Here is a 16,214-nt window from a genome sequence, read left to right as displayed (position 1 = left end):
GGTGATGTAAAAAAGTTATCAGCACTCCGAATTTAAGTTACACTTCTTTTTTATTACTTTTGCTGCAATATCATGTAACACACAAAATATCACTTCATAATACAAAACATACTTGAAAACCTCTTCCTCACTGTTAAAGTTCACATTTTATAACCTGACTATAATATGCGTGTTTCCTACATGACGTCCAAGACTTGACTTTCTCAAGGTCCGACTCTCTAACTACTAATAATCGCTTACGCGCCCAAAAATCAGAGCTACAAGTACGTCAAAGATCATAGTGACAAAAGAAAGAATACACATACGAATAATACCATTGCAATATAAACACATCGATGCATCAAATTACCTCTACATTAATGAAATCAAATCTGAATGTTGTCTCAAAAATATGTCAACTACTTTACAGAAACACAGTAGAGTATTGCTGGTATCGAGAGGTCGAGTTGAGGTGCCGTAATGGTTACGTAATTGAAGTACCATTACAAGCTGTTGCACCTTTCATGGCAACGGTTTCGTTACTCGGCGCATCAAATGTCCGAGGAGTTTCGTACATATTCGCTATTTGGCTTAGTTCCACATCGGTTTTCTTTCAACGTTGGGTAATAAAAATGGAGAGATATTCTCTCTTCATGCTCCTGTGGCATTTCCTGAGATATTTTGGTTTTGGTTCGCATTCTAAATCCATGACACTTCATAAACCTATAGCGTCAGCGAACTCCATCCTTATAGACTAAGTTCCAATGCAGCGCTAGCTTTAGAGCGTGTATTTGAATCGTCTTTGTATGAATTCCAATGTCGTTTTGAAGATTTCCTTCGATCCAGTTCAGTATGCCGTTATCCAGTTTTAGCCATTTTGCATTCAGTCCTCTATTTGCACATTTCGTTTTCCCCATTATTTTTTGTCAGTTCTTTTCTAGCACGCCAATCGCGAGTAGCTTTCTCTGTTGGTGGGGTGCCGAAATTCCGCTCAGCTGCTCTGTTTGGGTGTTGTTCCGCATATGCTATTATTGTCAATTTGCAGCCTTCACCATACCATTCCATTTTTTTCTATTAGGAAAATAGCTACTAACAAAAATATTTTATTGTAATCGACTGCACAAATAACTTTCAATTCAAGTACGCTGGCACCGTTGACTGCAATGACGTATCATAGGCTAGACAGTGTTCTGGGTTTGTAAGGGCGGGGCGGGTGGGAGACAGCGTTAGCAAGCTTTTGATTCTCCTAACTGATGTTCGTCGCACCGGTGCATCGCTGCTGCCAGTTGAAGCCAATGTTGCCAGATAGAGAGGTTTCCCGCGGCACGGGACATCTGCCCATTTTTAAGACTGGCGGAAATTTTGAATCAAACACTGGACACTTTTATATTAATTTCGAGTATAAGACGCACCCTAATTTTGAAGGTAATTTTTCGCAGAAAGAAGTGGATCTTATAGTCCGTAAAATACGATACAGTGCACGGTTTCAAATGTACTGTACTAATCAGTATTATTATTAAACAGTAAACACGCATAGAATTTGAGAATGCTTTGTGTTGCAGTTCTGCAACATACCGTACCATTCGTGTCTCCGTAAATTATTTTCCTCCAATCTTACTGTACGAAACTCGCAATGCTGCAATAATCGAAGATACCCTCTTCCTTTGTAAGTTCTCAGGGATTCCGCTGATTATCTCTGTTGCGATTATCAGTCAATTGTATTCCCAAGTCATTTGTAGCTTAAGTCAGCTTACTTTGGAGAGCACTACACATGGCAAACATAAACCCTTCCTTGATTAAAATAATACAACAGATGTATAAAGATAACATTTGCCAAGTGAAAGTTGGTAATAAACTTTCACAGAAATTTAGAACAAGCAAAGGCCTTTTATAAAAATGGTTCAAATGGCTCTGAGCACTACGGGACTTAACATCTGTGGTCACCAGCTCCCTAGAACTCAGAACTACTTAAACTTAACTAACCTAAGGACATCACACACATCCATGCCCGAGGCAGGATTCGAACCTGCGACCATAGCAGTCGCGCGGTTCCGGACTGAGCGCCTAGAACCGCTAGACCACCGCGGCCGGCGGCCTTTTACAGGGCTGTCCCATGTCACCATCATTATTTAAAATGTATGTAGATATTAACCTTAGAACATGGTCTCGTAAATGTAATAGTATGGGATTAGAAATAAGAGTTGGAGTTTACCTACATCATTTATTATTTGCTGATGATCAAGTAGTCGTAGCACAATACGGGGAGGATGCTAACTAGATGTGCAATCAACTAGCAGTAGCATACAAAACTTGGGGTTTGAAGATTAATTACCAAAAAACAGAATACTTGACTAATCATTCAAATGAGCTATACATTGAAGGAAAGAAAATCAAAAAGATAAACACTTTCTGTTATTTGGGATCCATTTTAGAAATCGAGGGAAAATCAGAGTTAGAAATCAATAAAAGAATTATTAGCGGACGGAGGGTCATTGGGATGCTTAACTCCGTCTTATGGAGCAGGAATGTAATGAGCAGAACTAAAAAATTAATATACAAATCCATATTAGAGAGTGTGGTTCTGTATGGAACGGAGACATGGACAATTAACATGAAGCACATTAAAAAATTACAAGCTCTAGAGATGGACTTTTGGAGAAGATCAGCAAGAATCTCCAGGAAAGGAAAGATAAGGAACACCGAAGTAATAAGGAGAATGGAAAAAAAAAGAAAGAATATATGACGTAATGGATAGGAAGAAATTACAGTGGTACGGGCATGTACGACGAATGGAGAAAACCAGAATACCAAAATTGATACTGGAGTGGGAACCGGAGGGTGGGGGGGGGGGGGGGGGGGGGAGAAGAAGAAGAGGACGACCTATGACCACCTGGCTCCAAAATGTACAGCACACAATGAGGAGAATGGGCGCAGAGGAAGAAGACACACAAGATCGGAACACCTGGAGGAATATTTTGAGAATATAGTTTAAGAACGTTGATTGTTTGTCTTGTAATTTCCAAGTAAATTATTATGTTGGAGATAAGCCTCTGTAATGAGGAAAAGCTCAAGATAATAATAATAATAATAATAATAATAATAATAAGTCAGCTGACTGATCTGACAATTTTCTGAACAGGTATGCTTCTATTTTATACTTTCTGGTAGAAACATCTGGGAAATTATACCGTTTTATGCATGTATGTTAAGTTTTCCTGCGTTGAGGAAACGCAACACTGCGTAAATACTGCCCTAAAAAACCGTGGCGTAAAGGATGTGCATCTGCCTACTAAGGGAAAGACCTGGGTTTGAATTCCGGTGTTCGTACAAATTTTAATTCACTGCTTTGACCTACATCATTATCGCAGAAATGATTTTTCTTAATACTTTTTCCTAATAGGCTACCATGTCTGCTGTAGAACGTAATTTTAGATATGATAATTAAATTATTGAAATACGAAGTGATTTAGCTTTTAATCTGATCAGAGTAAACAGACAACAAATAAGTAAGTAGAGAGAATCCAGACAGAGTTAGGGGTTGTAGTTTTCCTTAGCTCCTGCCGCCTCACACAGCTTATCTGACGGACGAACTGAGGGAGCAAAAGTCTGCTCTGTTAGGAGACAATCGTTTGGTCATGATGCAAGTGACGCTGGAGCAACTCTGAGCAGACTTCCCGCAGCGGGTCACGCCCACCACGCAGCCCCGACCCCCGGCCAGCACTGAGCAGGGCAGAGGACTGACTGCCTGCCGCTTTATTTGTCCCAGCAATTGGCTCTCTAATAAACAAAACGACCCCAGCTGCGCATTCAATACCCCGGACCGCAGCGCGCCACGGTTCCGCTTGTTTTATACGCCGCTCCCGCTCCACTCGGCTCGGCGCACCACCACCACTACTACTACTACTACTACTACTACTACTACTACGACTGCCGTTGCCGTCGTAAAAGGGGAAGAATTTTCCTCGCCCCCTAGTTGGTTAACGCGACGCGCGAGACCCCACGTGCGCTTTTCTACTGCTCACGTAATGCTCTAATTCTACCCCCCTCGAGCCCTGCCCACCGCTACCATACCATACCATTTCTTTCGCTTGGAGGATGTTCCGTAATTTCCACTCCCCTCCGCTCCCCTCCCTCCCCTCCCCTCCCCTCCCCTCCCCTCCCAGCAGGATTCTTCTCTAGGAAAGTGGAAGTAGTCCTCAATAAGACAATTTCCTCTTAAATTAACTCCATTTCAGAAACATGCTCGTCAAATTCATGTGAAGGTCCTACATCCTGTCCGAGAAGTTCCTGTACTCATTGGTCAAACCGTATATTGTATCATCATTACCCATCGCTCGCATCGCAGGTACTGTAAGTGAAGTTCATCATTACAGTGATTTAGTATACACAATACACAGAGCTAAGGAACGTTCATGGAGGTATGTTCCATCTTTGCAACTAAATGAAAGAGTTTATTTTTTGTCATATATGTTTCCCATCTTTTATTTATGAACTATCTTCAGTAGTATTATATGCACTATGTAGTGATTACAAATATGTTTCTGTTTTATGTTTTGTCATGTTTTCCTCATGTTTTTCAGGTTAGAAACAACTTTTATAGCCCAAGTTTCATAAAGTTAAATTATCTTTTGGTGTTACTTACGTTTTCCAATGTTAACAGCCCATGTCTGTGGTCCTTGAGACCAACACATCAGTTGAACTCATTGCGTCATTGCGTGATCAACTTTTGTGTGTTTAAAGTACGTAGTGTTCCCAACTTTCACTGTGTGTTTATCTTTCATCTTCTATTTGTGTGGTTTGATATTTTTCATTTGGTGTGTGTGTGTGTGTGTGTGTGTGTGTGTGTGTGTGAGTGAGAGAGAGAGAGAGAGAGAGAGAGAGAGAGAGAGAGAGAGGCGGTGGAAGATTGTTTATGTTTCACATTTCTCTTTGTTATTGTTTCATTGGGTAACGTGATCAAGTAGTTACTGCTGATATTGATTTGGTCATTAATTAATTTCTTTTTCACTGCAAGGACTCTCAAGGACTCTTTGTATATAAATGTTTTCCTCTGAAATTTTCATTTGTTGTTCCGTGTTGGATGGTTCATGTCCACTGATCCACCCACGTTAGATGGTTAATGTCCATGTTTTCGCAAGTTTTCACCAAAGGTACAAGGGCTGTTCTCATATTTCCAACTGGAGTAAGGCGAACGAATAAACACATTAGACTAGTAACATTGGAAATCCTGAGTAACAACAAAAGATAATTTAACCTCACGAAACTTGTGCTATGAAAGTTGTTTGTAATCTGAAGAACAAGAGAAAACGTAACATAGCAACATATTTGCAACTACTACACAATGCATTTATTGTGTGTTCAAACATGTATCACAAGCCAGTGCAGATGCTTCATAAATACAAGAGGTGATATGTGTATGGCAAAAAGAAGTCTTTCACTTCACTGCAAAGACACGTCATACCTCCATGAATTTTGAAGCAACTGAGGAACGACAGAAAACGAAACAAAAGACACGAGAAATGCTATCCACAGTTACGCGCTTCAGGAGTCACGCCCCCGCCATTTGGGTGTCTGATTTTAACCCTTTACACACAGGCTCCGAAAGACAATAAAAACAGTCATAAGATAAAAGTAAACCGAAGAAGCAAAGCTCTGCATTCTGGACCAATCGGGAGCGACTGACCATCGTGTCATCCTCCACCAATGGTGTGATTTCGATACGATAGATATACGGTTCTCGTTGCACTTTAAGACTGGCATCACGTGTCCCTCTGTTTTCCTACAAATACCGCCCGTTCGCCAAAGTTTCTATACGGGACAAAATGTTTTATCCAACATAACAGAAAATGTGTCAGTATGTACTGCTTTAGAATAGTAATTATGTATTTCCAAGTCCACCTAGAGTTAACAGGTGATAAATATTCATATCAACGAATCAAAAGCACAAAAATCTCCGACTCCCATCAGTTACTGCAGTAGTATTTGAAGATGTAGAAATAATAGATACGTAATCTGCATCAGAGGCTCCTCCAAATTCTGGATCTTGCGTGTTATTCTTGGCTCCAACCAACATGGTCACGAGCACAGGAGGCGCTGCAGGCATTGTCGTGCTGTTGGCCCTCGCGTCGATCGTCTGCTGCCAATGCCCATAATCGCAAAATTTCGCAGCACTCTCCATACGAGTACGGTCTTCGTACGTTCCACATTGATTTCTGCGATTATTTCACGCAGTGTTGCTTGTCTGTTAGCACTGACAACTCTGTGCAAACGCCACTGCTCTCGGTCGTTAAGTGAGTGTCGGCCACTGCGTTCAGAGGGGTAATGCCTGGAACATTGCATTCTCGGCACATTCTTGACACTGTGGATCTCTGGATACTGACGTCCCTAACAACGTCCGAAATGGAATGTCCCATTCGCCTAGCTCCAATACCTTTCCGCGTTCAAAGTCTTAAGTGTCGTCGTGCGGACATAACCACGTCGTAAACCTTCTCACATGAATCACCAGAGTACAAATGACAGCTTCGCCAGTGCATCGCCCTTTTATGCCTTGTGTGTGTGTGCATTTCGGTAGCCCTGACTTCTGTGGCCTCGGTCTATCCCGAACTTAGTATACCATCCTTACGTGGAGATCATGCGTCTCCATGTACGTCTTGACAGCTTACGGACCATCTCAGTACTTACGCTTCGAAGATGCCCTCCACTTGACTCTGAACACACACAAACGGAACGCATACAGACTAGTACGCGCGAAGACCCGTTTTATTGCTTGATCACAAGATGGCTGAAAAATCACTGCAGGAAGTCATATCCACTAATTATCTGTCAGCATTTGTAAGGAGCGTTTGAATTTGGAACGACCAAATAAAATTAATCGCAGGGACCGAAGACAAACTGGAATAGTTTTCAGCAGTGTAGCCCGTCTACGAAGGATTCAGCATACAAAACTGTCGTATCACCGGCACTGAAGTATTGCTCGTCACTGTGAGACCTTTACCATGCTGGATTGAAACAGGAAACAGAAGAAGATCCGAACAACAGCGGCGTATTTCGTCACAGGTTCGTTTAATAAACGAGGCAGCGTCATGGGGATGTTCATCGCAATATGATTCACTGTTAAAATTCAGAGCGCGGACGTTGTTGGAATAGCCATCCTCCTTCAAATACCTCGCGAAAAGATAGTGAAATTAGCAATGTTCTAGCTAAGACGGAGGCTTAGCGACAGTGGTACACAAGTTACCCCCGCCATACACTGAAGACGTCTTACGGAGTATAGATGGAGGTGCAGAACATTACGGTTTAATGTCCCTCGACGATAAGGTCACACTGACCCCACCCTCCCCCACCAAACAAACCTTCCCTTCATTACTACTTTGTGGTTGAGAAAAAATGAATATGGCAAAGAAAATTTATTAGCTCTAATTTTTGTGATTTTTGTGATATAAAATAGGTGGAAGACAGTATACTATTTTAACGGATTAAAAGAAAGCTATACATTTTAATTACATACGCGAACGCATAGTCTATTAGACTTTTTTTTAATGACCGTTACATTCCAACAGTTCTAAATTGATGAAAGAGTACTTGGCAGTTGGTTGGGTCTGTAGAGAATTAGGTGATGACTTCATGGGATTACTGTATTTTGGCTTGCCTCCTCTCACTGAACTTCAGAGCCTCCCTATACAAAGACCAGCAGTAATCCGCAAACGTTACTTCATTCCAACAGCTCTGTTATCTTTGTTCCATTACAGAATTAAGATGGTAATGAAATCTCTCTCAATGTTCGTCAGTGGCAATTCCACAAGTAGCTTTTTTTTTTTTTTTTTTTTTTTTTTTTTTACCAAAATCAGACTCAACGGATGAAGAAGGCTTGTTGGGTTGTTCTTCCTCCCTACTGTTAAGTTTAGCGTCGGCCGATGTGGCCGATCGGTTGTAGCTCTTCAGTCGGGAACCGCGCGACCGCTACGGTCGCAGGTTCGAATCCTGCATCGGACATTGATGTGTGTGATGTCCTTAGGTTATTTAGGTTTAAGTAGTTCTAAGTTCTAGAGTTCTAGGGGACTGATGATCTCAGATGTTAAGTCCCATAGTGCTCGGAGCTATTTGAACCAGTTTGTAAGTTTCGGAGCGGAGTTGGAACTGGTAGGCTTTATGAATGTGGAGTAAGTCTGATAGCTGATGGAAAATTAGGGTATTTAACCACCACTATTTCTTTTTCACTTACCACCTCTAAAGTTGGAATCAAGCGGAAATAGTAGTTATATGTATGGTTTGTAGGCTCCCGACAAGCCATATGAACAGCAGAAGCCGCATATATTTTTCTTTATTTTTGAGCGACTCTATTTGTATAATAGAACAAGAGTTGAACCAGGTATGAGAATCCTATGACTTATCCCAGTCTTCTAACTTCATACCAAAACAATGATGAGATGCAGTCTTCACAAGAGGCACCAGACTGCGTTTCTGTGACGAAAATGTTATTTCACTAACTATGTAACAAAAATTATTCACTGATTTACAGTGTTCTGCAGCATTTTTGATTTAACAAATCTTACTGTTCAAGAGCACTGCACTAATTACAACACAAACAATATGCAACTGACGCATCAACAATAACAGCGTTTATAACCTACAAAATCCTGAGAATGCGTTGTTTTGTGATATAACAGGAATGAAAACTCCAAAAACAAAATTACTCCCAAACTAAAAATGTTGATTCGGAAAAAATGACACGTCATATTATCTCCAGAGTCAGAGCTAATCAGTCATTTTTAATTTTTATTTTATTCAGAAGTTGGAAATTCAGGAGGATGGGTTATTTTTCTGCCCCAAACAGTTTCGTTGTTAGGATGTGGGTCACTGGACATTAATCAGAAGTTCGTCATGGGAAAGAAAAGCAGCCAGATCCTTTCAAATGAACCGTCTCAGCATTAGTCTTAAGCTATTTTCGAAAATGACGGGAAACCTAGATCTGGATGGCCGGACCGCAAATCGAAGCGCCATCCTCCGGAATAGAGCCATACGAGCCCAGTGTCTTAACCGCCGCGTCACGTTGCTCAGTGTGTAGTGTTTTTATCAGGTGGTGTGGGGAAACCACGGGTTTCATGAATTCAACTCGTGCGCGTTACTTGCAATTCTCATGTAAATCCGCCGCCGCTGAATACACCTGCAAAGAACAGCCCGAGGGCACCGTAATGCGTAAAAACACGCCACTGCCCTATTGTAGCAGGCGAAATATTCCGCACAGTAGCAAAGCTGATAAAAGGTAAAGTATCATTACGGGGAGGCCGCGTATAATTTATTCGGAGGGGGTGAATGTATCCAACGTGTATTTTAAGCGCCAGCACCAGAGATAAGGACGCGCAGCTACTGGTGCGGCTCTGTAACGTACACTCTGTTCTCTTTGGCCGGTTTCTGTGGGAGGACAGTGAACGCTGCTAGACACAAGAACGTCATCAATCACCATCATCATCGCTAACTATGGACCACTCGCAATCTTAATTCCTTGTTATTTGTATCGTATTTTCTCTTCCTCCAACACGCTTATCATTTTTCCACCTTGTTTCTGTTTTCTTTGCTCAGACCAAAAACTTTCTCTTGCTGCTTATAAGTTGAAGTCCTAATTCTAGCATTTGTCTGCTGAAGACATTTTAACTACTACTTCCGCTTCTTTTATTTATGTTGGATGCTTCTAAATGTCTTAGCTCATCGGATCCAGGTTTTTGTTAATTTATTTTTCTCACATTATACTTTGTTTTGGTAGCCTACTGTCATTCATACTGTGTGAATACCCAAAGGAAAGTCATTTTACTTTTCCTTATTGTTTTTTTATACTTTCTATGTTTTGACATAATTCTTGGTACTTCTTAATTTCTAGGCGTGCTTATTACTGGACTAAAAATTTTGGTTGTAGTTCCTTTTTGTAACACTTCCACTTCATGAAACTCGTAAATCAGAGCTAGAATGGACTTCCAAGCAAGTAATGTGCTTGCACTACCTTGCTTAATGCAGGTTCTTACAGTTCTTGATACGCAATTCTTATTATAAATACTTTTAGTTACGCAGGTGCTCTGTCAACTGTGTGTATTTTTATAGATATAATTCTTTTAAATCTGTTTTTATCGAAATATGTCTTCCACATCCTTCATATTTTTAGCCTTTTCCGTTCGGTCAAGGTGTGTCAGTGAAAGTTTATTTTTATACTAGCAAAAAATTTTCCCTTTTACGTTCTTATACCCGCTCTACTGATTACCTGTTCCATGGGATCCATTTATTTTTCTCCCTGACAGCCAGATTTTCGGATAGCAAGGCTCATCCTGCATGCGCCAGGCGGTCTACCTCGGTATACTCCTAACTTTCTCTCAGTCTCATTGTGGTATCTCTTTATTACTTCAATTTTTCAGTAAAAATTCTCACTCTTTGTTTGTAGTCTTTGAAATGTCTCCGTAAACATTTCACGCGCTACAGTTGCCACTTTAGATTTAACACCAAAATATCGCATTACTTTCCCACAGCGAACTGCCTTCTTGAAATTCAAATTTTACAGGATTTTTTTGTAATTCATTTGAAAATGATGGATTACGGATTTTAAATTCAGCATCTGTACCGAACAGAATGAGGCATTTCCAAATCTGATTCAATATTCAATTAATTGCATGTCTAGGTGTATTTTTCAGTTTTGTTCAGCTAATTATTGGCTGTATCTGACATGCAATTTGTAGAAGACAGATTCCTTCAGAGTTACTGTTACTTTTTCTGCTCACATCTGAACACCTCTTTCTTTCCGCCACTGACAGAATAAACGATGCTGTTTTTGACTGCCTTTTTCTTGGTGGCATAAAGAATAAAGAGTTTAAATTACAAAACAGATTTATCCATTTCCAACATGTATATCACGACATGCCTCACACTATGCTTAACGATGATCTATCGTTAGTTGTTGGCGAATTGTCTTATTATGTCGCTGGTAAAATGTATCTTAAGACGTTAATTCTCTACTGACTCATCTGTTACCGTACAAACTGACAGCTTCTGCGCTTGTCTTCCCTAATTACAGGACATTTAGTTGCAATCAAATTCGTGTTGTCCTTTTCACAAACACTCTTCACTTAATGATATTGCTGTTTTTACTTATAATTACATAAAAAATAGTGCTAGTAAGTAAAAATTTTACATGTATTTACAAGTTACTTATTACAGTAAGGGCAAAAGAGCAAACACTGTCAATCATGCCATTTAATAAGAATAAAGATCGGTCGACGTTTAGAACTATGCCGTGAATGTATAGTGAAAATTGCTTGTAGAGTTGGTACAATCGAAAATAACTCACACGCACACCCCTAGATACGAGCGGTTCTCTCTCTTCAAGGTGTGATCAGTCGTGAAATTGAAACCACAGTAAAAAAATCAAAAATGTTTTATTTGCAACATTTTGCAACACCTTCCAGCTACTTCTCTACAAACTAGCTGCTCCGACTTGGACATTAATTGTAGCGTGGCACCAGTTCTTCAATACACTCGTCATAGAAGGCAGCCACCTGTACTTTCAGCCAATTCTCTACGGTGGTCTGCAACTCTTTCTTTAACCCCATCGTTTCATATGAGCGAAGAGACGGAAATCAGAATATGACACATCCAGGTTGCATGGCGAACGATCAAACAACATGAAAACGCTGCAGGAGCTTCTTTGTGACAGCTTGAGGCCGAGCATTGTCATGCAGGAGGACACAGCCTGACGGCAACATTTCTCTTCGCTTGTTCTGAATTGCCCTTCGTAGACGTTTACGAGTCACCCTGTATGAGGCTGCAGCAGTGGTCGTACGGCGTTCTATGAATTCCACCAACGAAAGTTGTCTTCGGTCCCAGAACACAATAGCCACACTCCTTCTGACAGAGGAAGTTCGCTTGCACTTCTTTGACCTAATCGGAGAATGAGAATGTATGCACTGTTTGGAGTGCTATTTTGTTTTTACATTTTCGAAATGAACCAATGTTTCGTCCCCTGTGACAATTTCACTAAAAAAAAAAAAAAAAAAAAAAAAAGCAACCTTCTGTGTTTTATAATATGATATGATGCATAATACAGCTGATGGTTGCCCATGCTCGCAACTGCGAATACGTCTCATGTGTTTTGTGGTAAATGAACAGCATCTTGGGAAGCCATCTCGCATAGAGTTTACAGTACTTCCACACTCACAATGGTGTAAAGCACTGACCTCGAAATTGTGAACCGACGATTTTCTTTAATCACCTGATCCAATCGCTGAACAAAGTCATCAGTTGTCATCACTTCCTTAAGGGTACACAAAGAACGTTTGCACGTCCTGCACCATTGCCGTATTTTGCTTTTACTTCACAAAGTTTCACCGTGAACCTTACTTATTCATCGATGAATTTTGGCTAGATTGCCCTTCTCAGCATGAAGAAATTAAATGACAGATGAGCTTTACGTTTGGCGGGAGACATTGTTCTAGATATGGTTACATATTCACTGTCTTTCTCAGAAATCCTATTTTCACTACGGTTTTTATTTCTTGACCGATCGCAAAGACAAATAGCCATCTTACTTCGGCCTCATGCACATATGTTCACAGTAGCGTTACTTTACAGGGTTGCGAATATCTGTGGTAGTAATGTAACTGCATTTGTCAGACAGCTACAAGTGTTTCCACGAAACGCAACATTAAATGTGTTGTTTAGTTAACAAATGGTTCTATTGGTCAGCCGTCGAGAAAACAATTACTATATTGTAATTATTCCTCGATATTTTTACGTAGTTGTGTTGTAGCATAGCAGTGAACAGACAAACACAGTCGCATCTGTCAAATACGGTACAAAAACAAGAATATTAACGTAACTGTGTCAAGTCACAGTACCGCAAGCAGGAACAGTGAATTTTGCATTTACAGTGCCGGCGCTACGTTGTACGAACTGGTTTGTTCCTTGCCATCTCTAACATTCCCGCGCGAACGTCCTCTTGAAACTCACTGCTACGTAAATGCACGCAAAGAACGACAAGAGAAAGGCTGAGAGGGGGAAACTTCCCTTCCCCACGCTGGCGCCTCCTGTACCCCCTCCCCCTACCCCCAATCCCCGGGCTACGCCAAGCGCCCGTCCAGGGCCCGCTATTTATTTTTAATTTGCACGCAAATTAGTTCAATATTTCAACAACGGCGCTTACATATTCAGCGCAGTGCAGATGCCGTGAAAACAAATTGGACCTGCGACGGGGAAGCGACAATGGGTCCTCGACACTGCTCGCCGCTGCGCGGCGCACCGGCGGCGCGGAAATAACGGAATAAGCAAGGCAGCCGCCGCACTCCTGTCGCTATTTTTATTTCATAAAACATAATTCATAGCAACAGCATCACGTAATCCGATTTTGACCCAAGCTTCCGAAGGGTGACGGTTTATTTTTCCCCTTAGTCGCAAATTGAAAATAATACTTTTTTTTGTATTTTGGAGCTACAGGGCTGCGAATTTGCAGAGAAGCCATGATTATTGCTGGTTCAGTAGTTACGACGCTTGACCTAAGACTCTGTTCGGCTCAAAACCAAGCTTTTCAGATGTCTAATCATTAGTCGTCAGCTGACAGCTAAATACTTTCATACCGGTACTTACATGTCGACGTGATTATTATGAAAATAACGCTGAAGTGTTTGGTGGAGGGTTCATGGAACTACCACAGTCTAATATATACAGTCGCGACACTTACTGCTGTGAAAGTTGTTACCATTTCACAGTTCAAGTGACACTAGCGCCCCTAGCGGCCAGAAAGCTCTCCTTACTCTGACGGCAGATGCGACGTAAAAATAATGTTTGTTTTTAATTCGTTTTGTACGTAATTTACAACATAATTAATATATTTTTGCTTCACAAGTGTTAGGAGACATAAATGATCGTGAGATATAAGTAAACAGAGCACGAACTATTGAATGAAGTGACATAAGCTGCAACATATTCTTGAAGAAATAATTAAGATGTAGCATACAGTCGCACTTATTCCACTGAAAGTAAGAGAATACACACTGTATATCCCACATATGAAGTATGTAGATGATCTTGTGTAAAAATGAAGCGACACATCACTTTTCATTACGTTCTGCTTTGCAGGAAGCCTGCTTCCAAAAATACAATTTCCGTCTTATTCTTTGTGGTATCAGGTTATCTCAATAAAAAGTATGACTGTTTTAAAACAGTATTATATCCTATTGATACATTTAACAAAAATAAAATTAAGTGAATCAGTCAGTCCTGACACTTTAGCAACCCAAATGAGCCAGCTTCATCACTTTTTTTATTTCTCGTCTTGCTTCTACAGACTGAGTCTTGATTCCTGAATTTAATAATGTAAAAGAGCCTCACTTTCACAAACAGTCTTATTAACAGCAGCTTGGTTTCAGCACAGCACCCAGGTGGAAAATTGGGGATGTCCATCAACATGTTCACAAAGAAAGCACCACGTTTACTTATGTGAGCATATTCATCAAAAGTAGAAGTCATCTTTGTCTCACAATGAGTTAAAAATTCTTTGACATCTTCTGTACAAATAAATAGGCATCCAAAGTTGCCTTCATAACTTTTAAAATGACAATAAACTTTGTCATTTGCGTCTAAGTCTTGGCTGCCATCTACTAGTACTATCCTACATTTATAACAGTCATGAATTGTAAGCAGTTTCTTTAATACATAACCAAACACGTATGTCATGCTGTTTGCCTCTCCGAGGTCTGTTTGGACTTCCACATTTGGCAGTCTGATCACTGAACTCTTGTCACTGATGTCCAACAGTGGTGAAACAAGTAATTTTGGCGCTGCTTTCATATCCACTATAGTCTGACCCCAGTTGATCCCCTCACAACTGGAGGTCGCTACACCATGTGTGTTCACTAATTTGCTTAAAGCACAATTATTGAATGCAGCACAAAACTGTCGTGGTGATGAGTTGCTTCAAAAACCACCCTTACGCCTTATCACTGAGAAAAAGTTTTCCAGTGGCTCTTGATTAATTTTGCGTGTTAATAAATATAACTTGGTTCCATCCAAAACGTCATCTACAAACATGTTCAAAGCGCTGATGTTACCCAGAAGTTCTTTAACACACTTAATCATAGATGAAAAATCTTTCCCATCAACATCTACAAATTTCCATGACTGTATCCATGGCTTCAGTGTTCTTAATATTTCTAAATGTCTTGAGGCACTTGTAATACAGTTCCGTAAGGATACAGGCCCTTTAACACTATATGCATTAAATTTGTCAAAAATATCGTTTACTTTTTGGCAAAAATCTGCAGTAGCAGTAGCAGATGATGATATGGTGCCACACGTAACAAGTGTCTGAATACCTGCTGCTACTGTATGACTCAACACACGAACTGCAGTGCTTACCCATATTTTTGAAAATGCTGGCAGTTGGACAGCTCTTTTAGTGAGCTTGGGGGCCAACTTCTACTTCCTTTCACAATCACTAGAGTACAACTGACAAATGTCCTTCCATGAAGCAGTGCGAATCCCTCCATTTGTTGTGTGGATAATGTTATACCTGAATAAATTATTACGTATGCTTTTTATCGAGTGTGGGTTGTCATAAAAAAAGTAGATCTTACTCCCTTCGTGTACTAAGCATGGATTAACTGGTGTGATACCCAGTCTGTTCCTCCACTCCACAAAATTCGAGCCTTGGTCAGTCACACATGTTTTTACAACCAAACCAATCTGTGAGTTTTTTGACAACTTCAAAAATATGCGCGTCAGATGGGTGGCTCCTACTGGTCCTTTGGAGATAATATACTAATGTCTGTTTAAAATTTGAGAAGATGCCGTTAATCATTACAACTAATGCAGTATTGGCAACCTCAGATGTACATATGAAACCCATGTCTTCAAATCCAATAACACGATCCCTAGAGCTGTCATATCAAATTTTCCGTTAGTGACATTTCAACCATAGACAAATTAACAATTATATCAGTTTCTGGTAACTGCTGCACTATCTGCTTTAAAAGATGAAAAATGTTATTATTTATCCCACAATTTAATTGTATATCTTCCACATACCTTTGTAAGGTACGTACTGATGGAAGGCTAAAACAGTGTGATAAAAAACTGTTTGCCTGAGTACTATAATACAACAAATTAAGTGCAGATAATTTAGTTTCATCTTTCCATCTCGCACCACGTTTTCCATTCAGTGGTATACTGATCTGACTCATCAATAAATCGAGAGCATCTTTTTT

At 40.3% G+C, this 16,214-nt stretch overlaps 1 protein-coding gene across 1 annotated transcript in view; it reads right to left on the bottom strand.

Annotated features, from left to right (window-relative positions):
- LOC124623198 (furin-like protease 2) overlaps positions 1–16,214 on the bottom strand; it is a gene marked incomplete in the record, with an annotated part of 451,053 nt that overhangs the window by 363,369 nt on the left and 71,470 nt on the right.

The sequence above is a fragment of the Schistocerca americana genome, chromosome 7 (assembly GCF_021461395.2).
Source record: "Schistocerca americana isolate TAMUIC-IGC-003095 chromosome 7, iqSchAmer2.1, whole genome shotgun sequence".
Lineage (NCBI taxonomy): Eukaryota > Metazoa > Arthropoda > Insecta > Orthoptera > Acrididae > Schistocerca > Schistocerca americana.
Note: the sequence above shows the minus strand (reverse complement) of the source record. Positions and strands in the feature narration are given on the sequence as shown.